Source organism: Squalius cephalus (assembly GCF_949319135.1).
Source record: "Squalius cephalus genome assembly, chromosome: 2".
In the NCBI taxonomy this organism is placed as follows: domain Eukaryota; kingdom Metazoa; phylum Chordata; class Actinopteri; order Cypriniformes; family Leuciscidae; genus Squalius; species Squalius cephalus.
Window position 1 is genome coordinate 54,221,944 of NC_137123.1, and position 18,359 is coordinate 54,240,302.

The 18,359-nt window shown below is 36.3% G+C and overlaps 1 long non-coding RNA gene and 1 pseudogene across 2 annotated transcripts in view; one reads left to right on the forward strand and one right to left on the reverse strand.

Annotated features, from left to right (window-relative positions):
• Positions 1-18,359, reverse strand: part of LOC307149455 — a 426,481-nt pseudogene that overhangs the window by 105,031 nt on the left and 303,091 nt on the right. The gene's annotated exons all lie outside the window — the stretch shown is intronic.
• On the forward strand, positions 1,361-10,391 carry LOC307151347. Its single transcript, XR_013819869.1, has 3 exons — positions 1,361-1,585; positions 2,532-2,613; positions 10,222-10,391. It is a non-coding gene; the product is annotated as an uncharacterized lncRNA (long non-coding RNA).

Consider the following 18,359-nt stretch of genomic DNA (forward strand, 5'->3'; position numbering starts at 1 on the left):
GGCCTATTAAGCGACGCCTATGTTTTGCGAAGAAAACGCGCCCTCATTTAAATAATCCATGTTCATTAAACAATAAAAACGAAGGTAAGTACACATGTAAGAAACGTGGAATCAATTATTAGTGAATGCGATCCAGCGAGGGCGGAGAAAAGTGTTTTGACTATGGATTCATTCACCTGTCAGCACTCCTGGGTCACTCAGGCCTGTATAAAGAAGGCAGTAAACACTCAAGAACTTGTTTTAAGGAAAATACGGTATTTTCTCCGACGATCCTGTTGATGCCCCGTACTACTAGAAGTAATCAATTTTATAATCTATTATTATTTCAAAAATCAAAATAAATAAGAAAAAAAGAAAAAAAAAAAAAGAAATAATTGTTTGGATACATTAATTTAAACATGGAAATATGTTAATGTAAGTAATTGATCAGTCTTTGTAAATATATATATATAAGGGAAAAAGGTTATTTTGTTGAATTTTTTTTTTACCAGTCTCTTACTATCGTTCAGTGGCAGATGGGACCCGGCTGTGACTGATGGAGGTCATAGCTTGTTTGCTGTCACCAGCAGATGGCGCTCTGTCAATGCCACATGGGAGATGTGGCTCTGCTTTCTTATGCAAAACTGTCTCAGCTCCCTCTGGGTCTGTAGGAAGAAAGGGTTTGTGTGTTGTGTCTGCTTGTACAGTGCTCAGTCAGTAAAACTCATATTTTATATGCAAGTCAGTTCTTTTTTCTTTTGTATCAATCTGTTATTAAACTAGACATCTTTCTCTGATTAATTCTTACTCTGCAGAGTTTGCCGGGAGTTTTTTCTTTCTTTAAAGAACCTGGCTGTTTTGGAGGTTTAAAGAACTGCTATATAGATAAACTATAGTGTTGTTTCTGTTCCTTTTTTTCAGCACATAGAAATCAAATTTATATATATATATATATATATATATATATATATATATATATATATATATATATATATATACACACACACACACACATTATATAATATAAAATGACAAAATTATATTATATAAAATTGTATACATATGTGTGCATATGTGTGGCTACAATTTTATATAATATAATTTATATAATTTTGTTATTTTATATTATATAATTATATATATATATATACATATTCACGATTGTTTAAAAACAGGGAGCAGAAAAACGTGTCAGAGACTGCAACTCATTCTGTGTGTGAAGAAAATCTCTCTTGTGTTGAATTTCGGGCAAGTTAACGCGACAATAAGGCTTTAACAGTTAAAAAAATAGCGACGCTAATGCAAGCTTTATTTGACCCTGTGAATCACCCGTAGTTCAAGCCAGGGTTGCCAGATACGGTTTTTCCCTACAAACATTATTTGTAGCGCCTCTCCTCCAATAATCGCAAAGAGTTTTGTGCTCTGTTACTTCAGATAAGAAACAGAGTCTCGGCTTTCAAATTCAGTACATTGTATCACGAAATTCAAACAATAAATGGCGTTTTGACACTCTTAAATGGGACGTGACAGATCGGCGCCTCTGTTCAAGCAGCACCGCGAGTCTTTCTTCCACTTTAATACAAATTACATGCATGAATATCAGAAGGTATGTTGAAACTTGAAAGATACAGTAACTTACCGAAATCCGTATCATGACTCATGTAATCACTCAATCTGTGTTTCAACCGCGGGAAAGACGTCAGTAAAACCGCTTGTAAACAATATCACTTAAATGTAGCATTTACCTCAGGAATGTTAACCACTAACTGTTAGTGTTCACAGTTCCTTACTTAGCTATAAAAACACCAGAGAACAGCTTATTTACAGTTAATTCTATATGTATGTTTTAATACATTTGTGTAAATGTTTTATCTGGAAATAAATAGCAGTTGAATATAATAGCTCTGTTTATTTATGTATATTTATTAAGTTGGATTAAATAGAAAAAAGTTGTAATATTTTGCTATATTACTGTGTACATTTGTTGAAAATTGAATACAGCCAAACTTTTGAATGGTTATGTGTGTGTCTACATAAATGTAGGAGGCAACTGTATGTTTATAGAGCTGTGATATAGACTATGTGCAGCAAAATGTGGATCAACCCTCCTTTAACATCAGGAATCCATCAGAAACATCAAATGCTGTCGTTTTCCAGTTTCAGGAACCATTGAAGGGTTCTCGTTCAGGTATCTGATCTGTGAAGCAGTGCATTATTTGTCTGATGGATGAGTAACCTGACTATGCTGCTGTCTGCTCTGACATTTGTTTGTCTGGACTATTACAGACGTGTTTGTGATTGATAACTGAGTGTGTATGCTCTCAAGCAGACCTATGAGTGTTTGATAGCTGTAGTTTGTGTGTACATGCTTGATTATGTGTGTTTTCGCACACACTTCACAGTCCTTGTTCACCCTGCAGCCTTTTGTCTGCTATCCAGATGGACTCATTACTATGATTTCTCCACAGCTGTAAGGTGCTTGCTCTACTTTTGTGTAAAAAAGACAACTGAGCATAAACAGAAATGGTACATTTGTGCTCTTTGTGTGTCAGGTCAGGCATGTGCAGATCAGAGGAAGGGGCTAATGGAGAATTGCCATATGACTAATCGATCCTAAGATGCAGTTGCTGTCAGGTAAGGCAAGCTCAATTGTATAGAGTTGAATTTTAATTTTAGTACTGAAAGTAGGTGGTGAACTTGAGCAGAAAAAGAGATGATGTTAAGCGGGTCTTTAGAGATGAGAAACTTGGACAATATTCAGCTGCTTGCAGTAATTCAAAACATAATGTGAAGCCAAAAGAAGGGCTGTTGAAAAATGTTTGGCCCCTATCCTGGTTGGTTAACATCACAAGTAGAGAAAACAAACCGATAAAATCAGCATTTGATAACGGAACAATTATTTATTCGTATTAGTGTTTTTACGTTGGATGTGCATGTGTGTTTGACTTACGCAGGTCACTTTTATATCAGACAATAATGTGTTTATTATATGACGCCAGATTTACAGGTTTTTTTGTTCAAATTTTTTTTTTTTATGCTGTAAGGCAAGCATCTCTGCTTAGACTTGGGATTTTTGTAGCAATGTTTTTCTACTACTTCTACTCTGACACAAAAGCCTCATAGACTTACATTGAAGGAGGTACCTGATACCCCTGAGCAGTAAGCAAAGTAAACTAGTGATTTCAAGTTACCTAATCAGAGTTTTTTTTTTTTTTTTTTAAACAAGTAACTAGTAAAGTAATGCATTACTTTTATGTACAACTATGCTTACTATTCTTCTGCAATCCAGAATGGCAGCACAGTTGAACAATTTGTTTGAGCTGCACCCTCTACTGTGCAGGTGTGAATTTGCATTTCCTCCTCCCTGAGGCTTATTCATTTCAAATTAGGTGTGAAAGGACCTTTACATTTGCCAATTTTTTGTTATTAAAAAACAAACAAGCAAGCTCATCCCAGGTGAGGAAAAGTAATGCAAATGTAACACAATGCATTACTTTCCATAAAAAGTAACTAATATAATAAGTTACGTAAAGCATTACTTAAAAAAAATAAAAAAAAAAAAAAAAAAAACCGGCCATAATGTAATGAGAATCATAAATGTGAATAAAACTAACATTGAGGTTAAAGTAGTAATTTCTATAAGGGTGGATTTCCTGCAGTGGTTCATGCTGCAAGACTGCCGAATGACTAAAGAAATGTTATTAGCAAGATGGTAGAAAACTGTACATTTCTTGTCTATTCCACCCACTGCTACTTATACCAACGACGGAAATAAGCTCAGTTACAATAGCTTAATATGTGGGAGAGCGTTGCTATAGAGAGTGACAATTTTGTAATGCAACTTGTTGCACTTCAAAGTCAATACCAAATCAAAACTATTTAGCACATTATTTGTAATTGAAAAGGTTTAATGACAAGATATGGTTATGGTTACACTTAAAATAGTTACAAAATCGATGTGTGAGATAATGATAACTTATACCATTAATCTTACCCAGCATGTAAAATGAGAGAGAGAGAGAGAGAGAAAAGAGAAGGTAAAGAGAGAGAGCCCCAAGAAAGGGACCCAGAGAAGAAGAGAGCCAGATCACCAAAGAGACAGAGAAACAGTTTCAATATTATTTTATCATTTCCTGACCATGTGACTAAAACCCAATTGTGAGACATTCAAACTTACCAATCAGATAATTACAACTTCCCACACCGTACTAAAGGTGTGGCAATTCATCGACCCCCAACACCTTGGCCTACAGGCCTTGATCACTATCTGTGTCTTTGGGAACTCCAAATGGTCATTGTGATAGAAAGAGGGGGTAGAAAAACAGGAAAGCAAATGTCTTTGTTAGTTTCAAATATCTTGGATTATTTTCAATCCTACATCACCGTAGTAAAATTGTGAGAATAATTTTTCAAAATTATGAGATTGTTGTTGTATCTTTACAAGATCAGGGCTTGCAAAATTTCTTGCTGCCTTCGGGCAGGCACTCTTCAGATTTTGGTTGCCCGAAAAGAATTTTACCAGCCCAAATAATAAGACAATTTTTAATGTAGGAAATTGGTTAGGAGTCAAAACATCAATCAAAAACTTTTTATATCAACTGAAATTTGTGTGACCTGTAACATTGAATCAGTCTGTCAGATTCTGAATCGGAGATATCAACTGAAGTGCGCCGCTCCGCTGTTTTAAAGTCTGACAACGTTAAAAGTGTTAATTTTCTGATGGAATAAATCACATCTTGAAGTGTAGCAATAAATAATAATAATAACAATACCAGACTTTTTTGAGGCAAGTAAATGGTGCTCTAATCACTTTATACTGTTTAGCAGAATATATGATGGTCAAGTCACCTTTATTTATGTAGCGCTTGTTATACAGATTTGTTCGTTTCAAAGCAGCTTTACAGTGTTAGCACATGAAACATTCTGACACGCAAAGTAAATTATTCATGTGAAAGTGGAGCTTTCATTTTTATTGATCATTGATCATTGATCAAAAAACAAAAAACTATACGAGTGCGGATTAGAAGCCGTAACCTCTGACACGCTTGGCAAAAGATCTACCACTAGACCATTGAAGGATTCAAACAAAGTTTGCAGATCTATACATTTATTCACATGAAAATTCTCGACACTAACAATATTAGTAGATCTCATTACAAGACTAATTCAACCTTCTAGACATCGTAAGGTTTTTTTTTTTTTTTTTCACACACCTGTCCCACAAACTTACGCAACTGATCATGTGTTTCTCTTAAAACAGGCACGGAGATTCATGAGAAATTGCTCTGCGGATAAATCAGCATGATCGAAAACTTGGGCGGTCATATTTTTCCTTAAAATAACTAGTCAGTTATAGAAGTGCAAGGTGCGCACAGACAGAACAGAAATCATGAGTTAACAATCGCAATTTTGTCCGCTGGAAAATTGCGCTAAAAACTAATCAAAGACCCACCCGCTAGTTTCCACTCTAAAGGGTTTTACGAGACAGTCGACGGAAAGGCACTGGATAAAGACTATGCAATCTGCAAGAACTGCTTTGCAAAGATAAAATATAACAGCAACACTACGAATCTGCAAATGCACCTCGTTCGCTACTGACGTTTCAGTATTATGGTTTACACATGTTAATGTTCATGTTGTTTTGTAATGTTCATGCACTTTTATCTGTCTAGATGTACAGTGTTTACATTTAAGACCAGGAGGCAGTGAGTTATTATGCAAATGCATATTTCTTTGCACAATGTTGGAAATGTTGGCATTAATAAATGCATAAAATTTCCTTATTCCTTCTTTTTCTTTTCAGTCACATATTATATCGTGATATATCGTTGATGAAATTTCTTCCAATATATTGAATATCGTAGATATCGCGAATCGTGATATTATCATATCGTGGACCACATATCGCCACAGAATTGAATCGTGAGGTACCTGTATCGTCCCACCCCTAGACGTCGTGCTAGTGATTTTGCAAGCCCTGATTAGATTGAAGATGTAATATAATCAAAATAAAGTTTAATGACAAGTAAAGTAAGCTTTAAAGTAACATCTGTGTTCTTGAAATCTTAGATTTTTAACGTGGTGCTAAGACTGTTGTACAGATAAGCACCTTTTTGTTCAGAAAATTAAAAAATCTAGTATCAAATAAAACCGTCCAGAGTATGCACATTCTGTCTTGGGGGTTTTCATCAGGGGGTCTATGGTGGTACAGCAGGGGTCTGCCAATTATTTTTTGATCTCTAATTTTTCATTTGAAAATGAAAATGCTCTCTGCACAAAAATACAGTATTTGTTTAACTTCAATCAAAGCTGCAGTTAAACTAGGTTTCTGCTAAATGTTTCATTGTCCCTCCCACATTCAAATGTACATTACATTAATAACTTTAATATATTGATGCACAAAGTCATAAATTCGTAGTAAAATTTAAAATAATCTTTGTTAGCATCATATGTAATGTGATACTATACGCTATATATTATAGGCATGACTACAATCCAGCTTGTAACAGGGTTCTTGTGTAGTCTCTATCCTCCAAAGGTTCTTGGCCCTGAAGACCCTTTTCTAGCTGATGCATCAATTTTGAAGTCCAAAAATGCCCTTTATAGTCACTTAAGAATAAACAGAGGTGACCTTGTTTGACCTTTCACCTCAGTGTTGACCTATTCCTTATCCTTGTGTTTATACGCTGGTGCCTAGCATTAACGATCCTCCGCTTCTGGATGATCCGTCTTGCTTTCACCAAATGAAATCGTCTCTCTCTCCCTCTTGTCTCCCGTATCCCTTTCCTCTCTCTCTTTCCTGGCTGCATTCCTACAGTGGGTCTCATCTGTCTGTTCTTCCAAAAATCAATGTCTGTCAAAGGTGCAGCTCCTGTTCAGAGTAGGAAAAGACAAGGGGGAAGGGAAAAACGCCAGACAATAAAAACAAAAGGAAGCAAAACATTATATTAGCTTTAGTGTCTGTGAGTCTCTGTTTCCCTCTCTTTTCTGGCTCTGTCGTAACCTGAGGGAATGTTCTGCCAAGAACTGAACGATGAGGACAATTTTGCGTGCGCTCTTTCTCTGCCTCTCTCTCTCTCTCTCTCTCTCTCTCTCTCTCTCTCTCTCTCTCTCTCTCTCTCTCTCTCTCTCTCTCTCTCTCTCTCTCTCTCTCTCTCTCTCTCTCTCTCTCTCTCTCTCTCTTTCTTTTTCAGGTCTTTTTCATCCTCTCCATTTATTTCATTGTCTATCCAGTGCCCTCTCAACCCGATTTATGATTATTTTATCCTTTTAGAGGGATAGTTGCCCTAAAAGTGAAAAATCTGTCATCCTTTACTCACCCTCATACCCTTCCAAACATTTATCACTAATTCTGTGCAACACAATATATATATATATATATATATATATATATATATATATCTATATATATTAATAATGTGCTTGTCGCTCTTTTCCATGCAATTACAGAGCGGACCAGCACTTCTAAGGTTAAAAAGAAATGCATGCAAAAGCTCAATGATCATAAACATATTCCATACAATTGCTATCGAATAGAAACCAGCTGAAATTGTCTTTAAACACTAGCACTTCTTTTCATGAGAGACATAGAGATGTCAGATTCAGATGTCTCCACCAATAAAGCTAGTGTGTGTTTGGTGTTCTGACGCAATATGGCTGCCGCCGCCTCATCCAGGTGGATGCTGCACATTTCTGGTGGTTGAGGAGATTCCCCCTTTCTATATATAGTGCACTTTGAGTGGCGAGTAAATGTAACAAATAATTATTCATTATTAGTATGTCCGATCCAATGATTCGATCATGAATCTTACCGTTCAGGTTCTCTGGTTCAATTTAATGACTTGTAGCAATTCAGTTTACTGGAGGCATAGATTATCCATAAAAACAAATCAGTCTGTTCATCACTTAAACCTTTTGAATGACTTCAGATGACTTGAAATATACTATCGCAAGGGTTGTCTGGACTTTTATGTAACTTTAAATTTTTTTATGCTTTTTTGAACCATGAAAACAAGCACAACAAAATAAAAGTACATGATTAAAATGTTTCCTTTTTAAATCTACAAAAAAGTAAAGAAGGATTCTTTTTTTTCCATCCATTCTTTTTTTCTCTCCATCGTGATGTCGGTCATCGTCCATCGGCACAATCCTATTGGCTTTGTTTTGGAACGCTCAAATTGAGTTACGGTACTCTGCCTTTGTTTAGCCGTGCGTCAATATGAAGTTACTGTGCCAGTGTTCTATCAAATAATGCTACCTATATGATTGTACGGTGTTCTGCCTTTGTTTTACTGTCAATTAACATTGAAATTACGGTGTAGCCTGTGTACTTTCTTTGTACAGCTGCCATCAGTCCCTGCAACTTTTGATGTCCTCAGAGCTTTGTAATGCACAAACAGGGTCAGAACATTTATATGGTCTGAACACGCTCCATCGACAAACGTGCGATATCGATCGCAAAGGATATATGCAGAGTTGACAGAAAAATGTTACACATGCCGTAGCAGATGAATACAACAAAGAACCAAAGCCTCACCCAGTTCAGGTACCGGACCTGGTTGAAACACACATGCATCTAGCTGGCAGTGGGCCAAAACTTCGCTGACTCCTTCAGCACCGCCCTGAATACGGTCGAAATTAAGAAACTCGTAGACTCACATTTTTGGTAGTTGCCGCAGTGAATATGGCGCAAAACGCATTTACACACCTGCATCAAAATAATGTGAAGTCACAGAGAATTTTGCTCATCTGCAAATCAGTATGCGAATTCATCCAATGAGAGTTGCACACTTGTAGAATATTTTCTCACAAATGTCTTGTATATTTTTCTAGCACAAACACAAGTACATAACTACAACTGCTTGAATCTGCTGCGACGAATCTCAAACACTGTTTTTCCCTTTCAAGTGACACGTTTTGCGCCCTCTCCCTTTTGCACAATTGACCTTTGTGAAATGTGGAGCAGTGGGCGGGGCCTACATGAATTTTCATGAGTTTCCCGGGCATGTGCGTGGAAGTGCTCATTTTAGTTCACGCTCCTCGTTTCTCAGCAGGGTTAATGGGTTATTTCAAAAAAGGTAAATATAGTTTAACTTAACGGCGCGAACTTAAAATACAATTGTGTATCATTTCAGAAAGTTCATAATGTTTTTATTAGTTTGCACGTTTTGTGCATTCGTTAATGACTAAATGATTGCTGGCATTCACTCCGTGTGGCAATCAAATTTTGATTGCTTTGTGTAGCAATCAAAAATGTAAGCAATCATTTCACATTTTTTGATGCGGGTGTGTAAATGAGTTTTGCGCCATATTCACTGCAGCAACTGTAGCAAAAATGTGAGCGTACAAGTTTCTTAATTTGTGATTAGTAGAATAGGATTTGTCCACCTGCAATGAAGAATTTGAGAAGGTGTAACTGTTGTGTTGTGTTTGTGGAAGAGAAAAAAAAGTCTTTTCTCTCTGTGACATTTACTGATACACATGTGTGGCTATTCTCGACAACTACAAATTTCAATGTCACAGACATTCAGTTGGTTTGCACAAAAAATACCTTCATATACCTAGACGACTAATGCATTTATAGCACAAACTTTTGTGATGTGCGTCTTTTCAGTATGCTGTGGTTTCAGCTGTCTGAAGGATACGAGGTTCTGTTTTATCGTGATCATTTAGTCTAATGCCACTTGGTAACAATTGAAGATACTCTTTACCGCTATGGAGGTATTTTGTCATATCTAATGTATTAATAATGCCATTAGAATGCAACCAAAGCACAGGATAGCAATAAGTAGATGGCTATACGTAATTGTAAATCATACAAAATAAATGCCATGATCACTAGATTTTACACAGGTGTTAATATAATGATTTTGTTAATGGTGATCAGCAACCAAAAATTGATAATATGTCGAAGTACTGCCTTTTGCCTTGGCATGACTTCTCACCTTTTGCTGACAATACAAAGGCAGAGTACATTAACTTTAAAATAGTGGTCAAAAGTCAAGTTTGAGCTCAAGATTTTTTTACGTAGATAATTTTCATTACTAAACCATTTAATTGACAGATTTCCAGTGTCCTACCTAGAATTAATTTGGCGGGACAACTAAAAATCTTTAAAGTAAGTTTTCTCAGTTCCACACTCTAGCGAGTTAAAGTCTTTTGCCTTTGTAGGGCAGTTTTGTCCTTGCTACCCCTCCCTCATTTGTCTCAGTATAGCAGTTAGCGTCTCCTCTTTTTCATCAGGTTCTCCTGGGGGGAGTTCTAGTGATGTCGAGTGTTGTGTGTCTGGATCTGCAGCTTGTGTGTAATGAGAGGGATATCCTCCTGGAGACTCCTGTCTGGCAAGAACTGGAAACGGATCATCACCTTGTGGACCTGATATCAACAGAGTGAGAGAGCGAAAGACATAGTGAGTGAAGGAAAGAGAGATGGGGAGAATGGGATTAGGGAAAGTAGCCACTGTGAACACAATTAAATTTTTTTTTTTTCCAGCTCAAGTTACAAAACTTCACCATAATAATTAAGTGACAGTTTTCATAATGGGGCTTTACAGGTCACTTTAGTGAATGTTTATTGCTTATTAGGTTTATGTAGTACTTTTTAAAAAAAATTGTCTTGCTGGCAATTTTAAGTTCATGCTGCATCAGAACAGGAAGTTATAATTGCCACCACAAGCCATAACCAATGTAACCCAATGTCCAAGCTGGCAAATATAGCAGTTTCATAAACAAGTAGAGCTGGCCTAATGCTTGGTCTTATATTTCCAAGCACAAATGCAGTATGGTCTGGAATCCACACGATCAGCAAATATACATTAAACTGGCTAATTAGCATACAATCTTGATAACTAATTGCTACTGTTGTCACGATACCGGAATTTCCAACTTTGATATCAATATTCAATATTCAATACCCTTTCCAATACCATGGGGAAAACTGCCATAAATACCACCATACAGATAATTTATCTATATATTTTTATTTATTTATAATTTTGGTAATTTTTTTGCACACAACTGGGAGGCTTTATTTAAATGGTTAAACTAAATTTACAAAAAAAACAAAACAAACAAAAAAAAACAAAACAGAAAAGTAAACAGTCAGTAATAATATAAGAGCAAATAAACAAATCGCAAACGATAGCTCAAATAAATACAATTGAATAAAGAGACATGAAATAAACATGGCTTTAAGTTTTTCAGGTGGGTCTAACAGTAGTATTCAGGTAAGAAATACTACAGAAATAAACGTAATCAAATGTAAAATGACACTGGATAGTCTTCATTGTAAAAATTAAATTGAGGCGGGTGTGTGTCACCATCGGAGAGAAAAGATAGCGAGAACGCGCAGCTGGTATCGGTGTATAGATACTGCAGAAAAGGTCTATTGGAACCGTTCCAGATAGTTCAGTATCGATACATATTGAAATATCTTTATTTTTGACAACATTACTAGGCCTGTCACGATAACAAATTTTGCTGGACGATAAATTGTCCAAGAAATTATTGCGATAAACGATAATATTGTTGTTCTGAGACCATTTTCATCTAATATAATGATAATGGCATAATAATGCAGGTACACCTTTTCAAAGATCTATACACTTTTATTTCTAAAGAATATTAAACATTGAAAATGGAAAACCTTTTAAATATCCACAAAAAATGAACAAAACAACCAAAAACAATAAAAGCAATGGACTCTGTGTCTGTTAACAAAAAAATTCACTTGAATAAATACCAAAAACAATAAATAAAATGGATGTAAACAAAATTGCACTTCAAAAAATATTAAACATTAGGCTCAGACATAAATAGTGATACATTCCATAACAGGCAAAACTGCCAGTTAGGACCTTTGTAAAAAATAAATAAAAATAAAAAAAAAAAAAAGCCTCAACAGGCCATATCACACCATTTTGCACTGTCCTCCTGTTACTTTGTCGACTAAACGCCCGAGTGAATGTGTACTGTCGGGAAGACGGAGACGCACTTTATTGCGTGTATATACTACGCACTGAAAATACTTGGTTAGGATTAGGGGTGAGGAGTGCGTGCGTATTACACGCCATAAAGTGCGTATCATATGCACGCAAAAACTATTTTTGGCGTAGGGCCTATAAATGGCACGAGAAATAACATTCGTGGTATAGATACGCATTTTCATGAGATCGGGCTTGCTGTCACGTTTGGCTTTGAAACCAATTCCATCTTTTTCTTTTTTTCCCCTCCAACTCACAACTAGCGTCTTCTCTCTCTCCCGGCAGTCGCCGCAAGTAGTCCCGCTTTCCCATACAAAGACCATGTGACTGACAAGCGCCGCGGTGCCGCCTCCCCACACAAAGACCATGCAAATGACAAGAGGGTTCACTCCTCCTATACGCTAAGGAACCGAGAGTGGTCATCCAGTCTCTTTGGTTGAGAGAGAGAGAGAGAGAGACGGGGAAAATTTCCATGTTTCCTTATATTATTAAGGAAACATGGAATTAGTTTCCATTGTTATGCTGATGACACTCAAATATATATTTCATCACGGCCGGATGAAAACGCTAAATTATCCAAATTGACAGTGTATTAAAGATATAAAAGATCACCTCTCACAATACAACTTTAACGTAGGATGTCCTGTTACATTATCCTCTACAGTAAAAGACCTGGGTGTTATATTAGATTGCAACCTGTCTTTTGAAAATCATATTTCATATGTTACAAGAACAGCCTTTTTCCACCTTAGAAACATTGCTAAGCTACATAACATGCTATCAGTTTCTGATGCAGAAAAGTTAGTTCATGCATTCATGACATCGAGACTAGATTACTGTAATGCTTTATTAGCTGGTTGTCCTGCATCCTCAATAAACAAGCTACAGTTAGTCCGAAATGCAGCTGCTAGAGTTCTTACTAGATCAAGAAAATATGATCATATAACACCGATTTTATCATCACTACATTGGTTACCTATAAAGTTCCGTATTAATTACAAGGTATTGCTACTGACTTATAAAGCTCTAAACGGCTTAGCTCCAGTCTATTTAACGGATCTTCTATCGCCCTATAATCCATCGCGCTCTTTAAGATCACTAAATTCGAGGCTTTTGGTCATACCTAGGATATCCAGATCCACCAAAGGAGGGAGAGCATTTTCACATTTAGCTCCAAAACTCTGGAATAGCCTTCCTGATACTGTTCGTTGCTCAGACTCACTCTCCCAGTTTAAAACTAGATTAAAGACGCATCTCTTCAGCCAGGCATTCATATAATATTCTTAATCTTACAGTTCAAACTACAATCCGGCCTCTAGTTCATAAACGCCAGAGGAGAACTGGCCCCCGACTGAGCCTTGGTTCTCCCAAGGTTTTTTTTTTCTCCATTAGGTCACCTGATGGAGTTTCAGCTCACCATTAGGTCACCTGATGGAGTTTTTTCGGTTCCTTGCCACTGTTGCCTTTGGCTTGCTCAGTTGGGGATATTTTGGGAATATTTAATTTAATTTTATCAATCAATAAATTTCACTAGAAACAAACCTTGTTGTATTATTTTAATTTAATACTGCGAAGCTGCTTTGATACAATCTGTATTGTGAAAGAGCGCTATACAAATATACTTGACTTGACTTGACTTGACTTGAAAACAAACAAGCATGCAAATGGAATTATCGCGGCCGGAAAAATTATCGAGCTCATTTTTTTTTATCGTGCCATTAATTGATTTATTGACTATCGCGACAGGCCTAAACATTACTAATTACCTCAGAAATTGTTCAGTAAAATTTTTTTGACATTTTTTAATAATGTCGTACCTCGATCTTTCGCCGGTGAAACGACTTTCAGTTGACATGTTCTGGACTTCTCCAATCATTTAAGTCCATTTAATGGATTTAAATCCACCCCTTTCTAACCCTCAGCTGCAAGCTCACATTCAGATCTCCCTCCAGCCAACCAATATCTTAGTTTGCATGGCCACCTTTAGATTAAATCAGAAAGAAATCATTCCTAGTGATAAATCTGAACATACTGTTTACATGAATGCTAAATAAAGTGATCGGGTTGATGTGCGCATATGTCACAAGCTTAAAGCTCGTTTTTATGTTCAAGCTTCATGTTGGATTTGATCTTTTGACGTGCACACTGCACACATATATAGACTTTCCCATTGTTGTCGCATACTAACCATGCTCTTTTTCTTTGTTAAAAAAACAACAACAAAAAAACAAGCTTAATATTTATCTATTTCGGGTCCTAATTACGAGAGGACAAGCATGTTTATCAAGTAGTAAAAACGCCCCTTTGCTTGCCCAAAATAGGCGTCTATAGATGAAAGTCCGAAGCAAGGACTAGTGGGACAACTTTGTCCTGCACCACTTCACAGACAATGAGTGGAAGGAGATTTTTAGATTGACAGTGATTTGACGCTTTATTCAACAACTCATTCTGTGTGTCATACGTCATTACGTCATACATCAATGAAAACCGAAACTGGAAAGTTTTGAGCATTTGCAAATTGCAATCCAATAAAGTGTTTACATGTCCTATCGAACGGATTAGAAAAGGTTTAAACCACCCCTTACAATCCGAATGAAATTTAAATTGGATTTGGATTTGGCCAATTCATTCAAATTGACGTTGTTACATGTGACTTTCTTACTACGACTGTGCTATTAGTCTGATTACAGATGGAGTATTAGGGTCCATGTAAACACAGCTAATGATGCTTAGAACCAAGTCTAAGTCTTCATCTTAAAATGTTGTGTAATTGCTCTTCTCTGTGAATTGCAAGAATGCTGTCCCGATGAAGCCTTGATTTCCACTCTAACTGCATTATAAATTAAATATATATAATTTATCAGTTAGAGCGGGAATGATGGCTACATTCGTGTAAGTGTTGGCATGTGTCTCGGCAGCTACAGATAAACCCACAATAAGCTCGCAGAGTGAACTTGTCAATCCATCTTGGATGACGCAGAGGAAACTGAGGAATAAGATTAAGAGGTCAGTTTTACTCACATGTGACTTGAAATGTTACCTTGTAAAATGTGAGTCCCTGTTTGGAACAAAGCAAACAATCTACAGGTCTTAAAATGCCTTAAGAACAGATTTAACTTATAATCTTTTAATTTCACAACTGTTGTCATCCGCCATATAGTCTGACATGCTGATCACACATGCAAAAAGAAGTTGTGTGTGTCTGCATAATTTTACACGTTATTTAACAAAACAAAAACGCCAAAATGTATTTCCTGAGGCACTTATAATAGTGATTCAGTGAACCCTGAGATGATGCATGCTATTTATTTAATTGCTCATTTAAATCATAAAATTGTGCTGGATGTAACAATGTTTGTTAATGACCAATCCCAAAATGAACATAATAATAGGAATAAGAGCAGCTATGTATGCTCCAAGGTAAATGTATGTACTTTTAATTTAATTAGGTTATTTTTTATTGGGTTATTTTTTTCTAGCTTCTGAGTTGATGGTGATAAGCATTTGAGTCTGTTTTGATTAACAATCTCACTAATTTACCTTATTTAAAAAAAAATTACATAAAAATGGCTTAAAGAGCTTATTTTAACAGACCTAGCAACAGTAATGGAAGAACGGAGAGGAAAGTTTGAAGTTGCTCTGCGAGTTAAACAACACACAAGGTCAAGTAAGGATTTAGACGTGCTCAGACGTGTCGTGTTGAGCTGTGTATTCCTGTCTTTTTCTTACATGAGTTGTGGTCATTAGTTGAATCCTGGAGCTTATTGTCATTGTCCAGATATACACAAGGAATGACAGTACACTGAGAGAGCGACAGATAATAACCATCCGTCTGACGTCTATGAGTGTACTTCTCATAGACAACATAACAGGACTAAAGTGTGTGCGTGTACCAGTGTAGGCGTGTGTGTTCATGCCATTGTCATATGCTGTATGATTAGTCCATCAGGGTCTGTGTCTAGGTGACAACTGGCAATCATTTGGACTCACTTCATCAATCTCCATCATTCTGTCTCTCTTTTTCAATCTCTCTCTCTGCCTGCAGCTCTCCTCACAGCATTCCACCAGTGAGTGAAGACTCCTCATTCAGCTATTATTATATTAATGCTTTACTGGCATGAATGCTCGAGTGACATTGTTGCTAGTGCCACAAAACCATAATTATGTTTAGCACAGTCTAAATAATGAATCACAGAAATATTTAAATATTTTAACAATGAGAGGGAAGTTATATGAGGGAAGTTAAATGTTTAATTATTATTTAATCTATAATAATAATTCCCTCCCTCTTGCAGCGACATCCCTTCTCTTCTCTGATGACGTGTTTACTGGCGTGAGGGCGGGACAACCTGTCACTCATTTGAGATCACAGCAATAGCAAACCACAATGATCCAACAATCCAGTCAATTTCCGATTGACAAAATCAAGTCCTGCTCTAAATTTTTTCTTGTTCGAGAAGCTGATTCACTCAGATATACCTCACAATAGGGAAGAAAAGGCTATCGTATTGGATATACTTTACACATTATTAATATTCGTTATACAGGGCTTGAATTTTGGCGCGGTATTGCATTGCGTTTAAGGAAAGTTTAAAAAGAAAATATATATAAATAACATAACACAATATTAACTTCTTATTCATTGAACTGTTTTATAAAATAAGGATCACATTTGCGCTTGTGGTATTCGGAACAATTACAGCATTGATGTGATATTGCACTAGTTGCTCGTGCGATATTGCTTAACTCTATCATATATAAATATAAGACAAACTCATATAGGGGCATTTTGCCCCAATGGCTTGAATTTTAGGGGCATATAACTGCATTCTATTCACCTTATTCCGGAAGTAGCACTGGGTGGCGCCATGCGCGTAATCTCACTTCCTGGTTTAGCTACTTAGCGCTTTGTTTGCCCTGGTCCAATCTGTTATTATCTGTCTTGATATATGTAGATAGACTATAATATTATAGCCAAATGCGTTGGCCTATGGTTATTAACAACTGCTGCAACGTACTAAAGTACATTTCACTTGAAGCTTTTTGAAACAATGCCACAATCAAATTATTTAATAGCTGTGTCTTTCTAATAGCTATTACTTAGTTATGAAGATGTGCACAAACACTACTACATGTAAAGTTTGAAACATTATTACACCACAGTTTGTTTGCTTAATCACCAGATACATTTGCAGTGTATAGCCAACAGATGAGAAAACAAGTAATAAAAACTCTGTGAGTGTTTTAGCGCAATTTTCTCACGTCATGGGATCACAACACTAAGAGATAGTAAATGAAAGAGAAAATATAAAAATACCCCAAATCGCACGAAAATAACACCCAAAACACACATAATTAAATCGTGCATTTATTAGAACTAGTTTCGGTGAAGAAATGTCACTTTTCCATTTTCAGTGGAAAATGAATAGGAATTGTATTCTGTATTGGCGAAATATTTTAGTAACATATGATAATTACTCATGATAATTATATATTTCTCCAAATATACAACAATAGTTTTATAGGTGAAAAGGCAATATTTTTCTTATTTCTCTTCATATAAAGTTTTAATTAATTTTTGTAGCATAAAGGAAAGATTTTTGATCAATTCTTTTTTTCTAATATTATTTTAAATTTTAGAAGCTATCGATTGCAATTTGTTTCAACTCGATAGCTATTATGGTTGCAGAGAAATTTGCAAAAAACGGATTTTTTTCTGGAATTTCCAGGACATAACATAATGCCGAAAACCCGAAGTCTCTAGGTGGTCTGGTTGAGGAGTAGATAGAAGTGCAAGATTGGTGCGCACAGACAGAACAGAAATCATGAGTTAACAATCGCAATTTTGTCCGGTGGAAAATTGCGCTAAAAATAGCCACGAACTGGTGTAGAAAGAAAGTAGAGCCTCAACTAGATGAACAAGAGGGTAACGTTAGCTTAGCTAACTGCTAGCTGCAATTTCTTATGGTTTGATCTCTAACACAAGTAATGGCTGTAAAATAAATCCAGCGACTCAATTCTAGAGGACCATAGCTTTCAAACAAGGTATAGCATGTGTATGTGTCCTGTAGTGAGACCATTACAACATTAGATGTTTGTGGCTAATGTAGGCTAAACACTACACATCGGCCGGGCTGCGATCAGACAGGCAGGCGGGTCATATAAACACCTAAAAGTCGTTTAAAAATTACCCCGAGAAACAGTGCATTGCTGTGCTGTTGATACACACGTACATAGCACATTTGGCACAAATTAGCTTATCTTATGTGACATTTTATCAGTGAGACTTCTCTGCAGTTCTCATCGAAATTGAATGAGGGTCCGCTAAACCGGAAGTTGGTTTACAACGGAAGTACTGGACAGAAGTAAAAGTGGGCGGGGCGGAATAAGGTGAATAGGC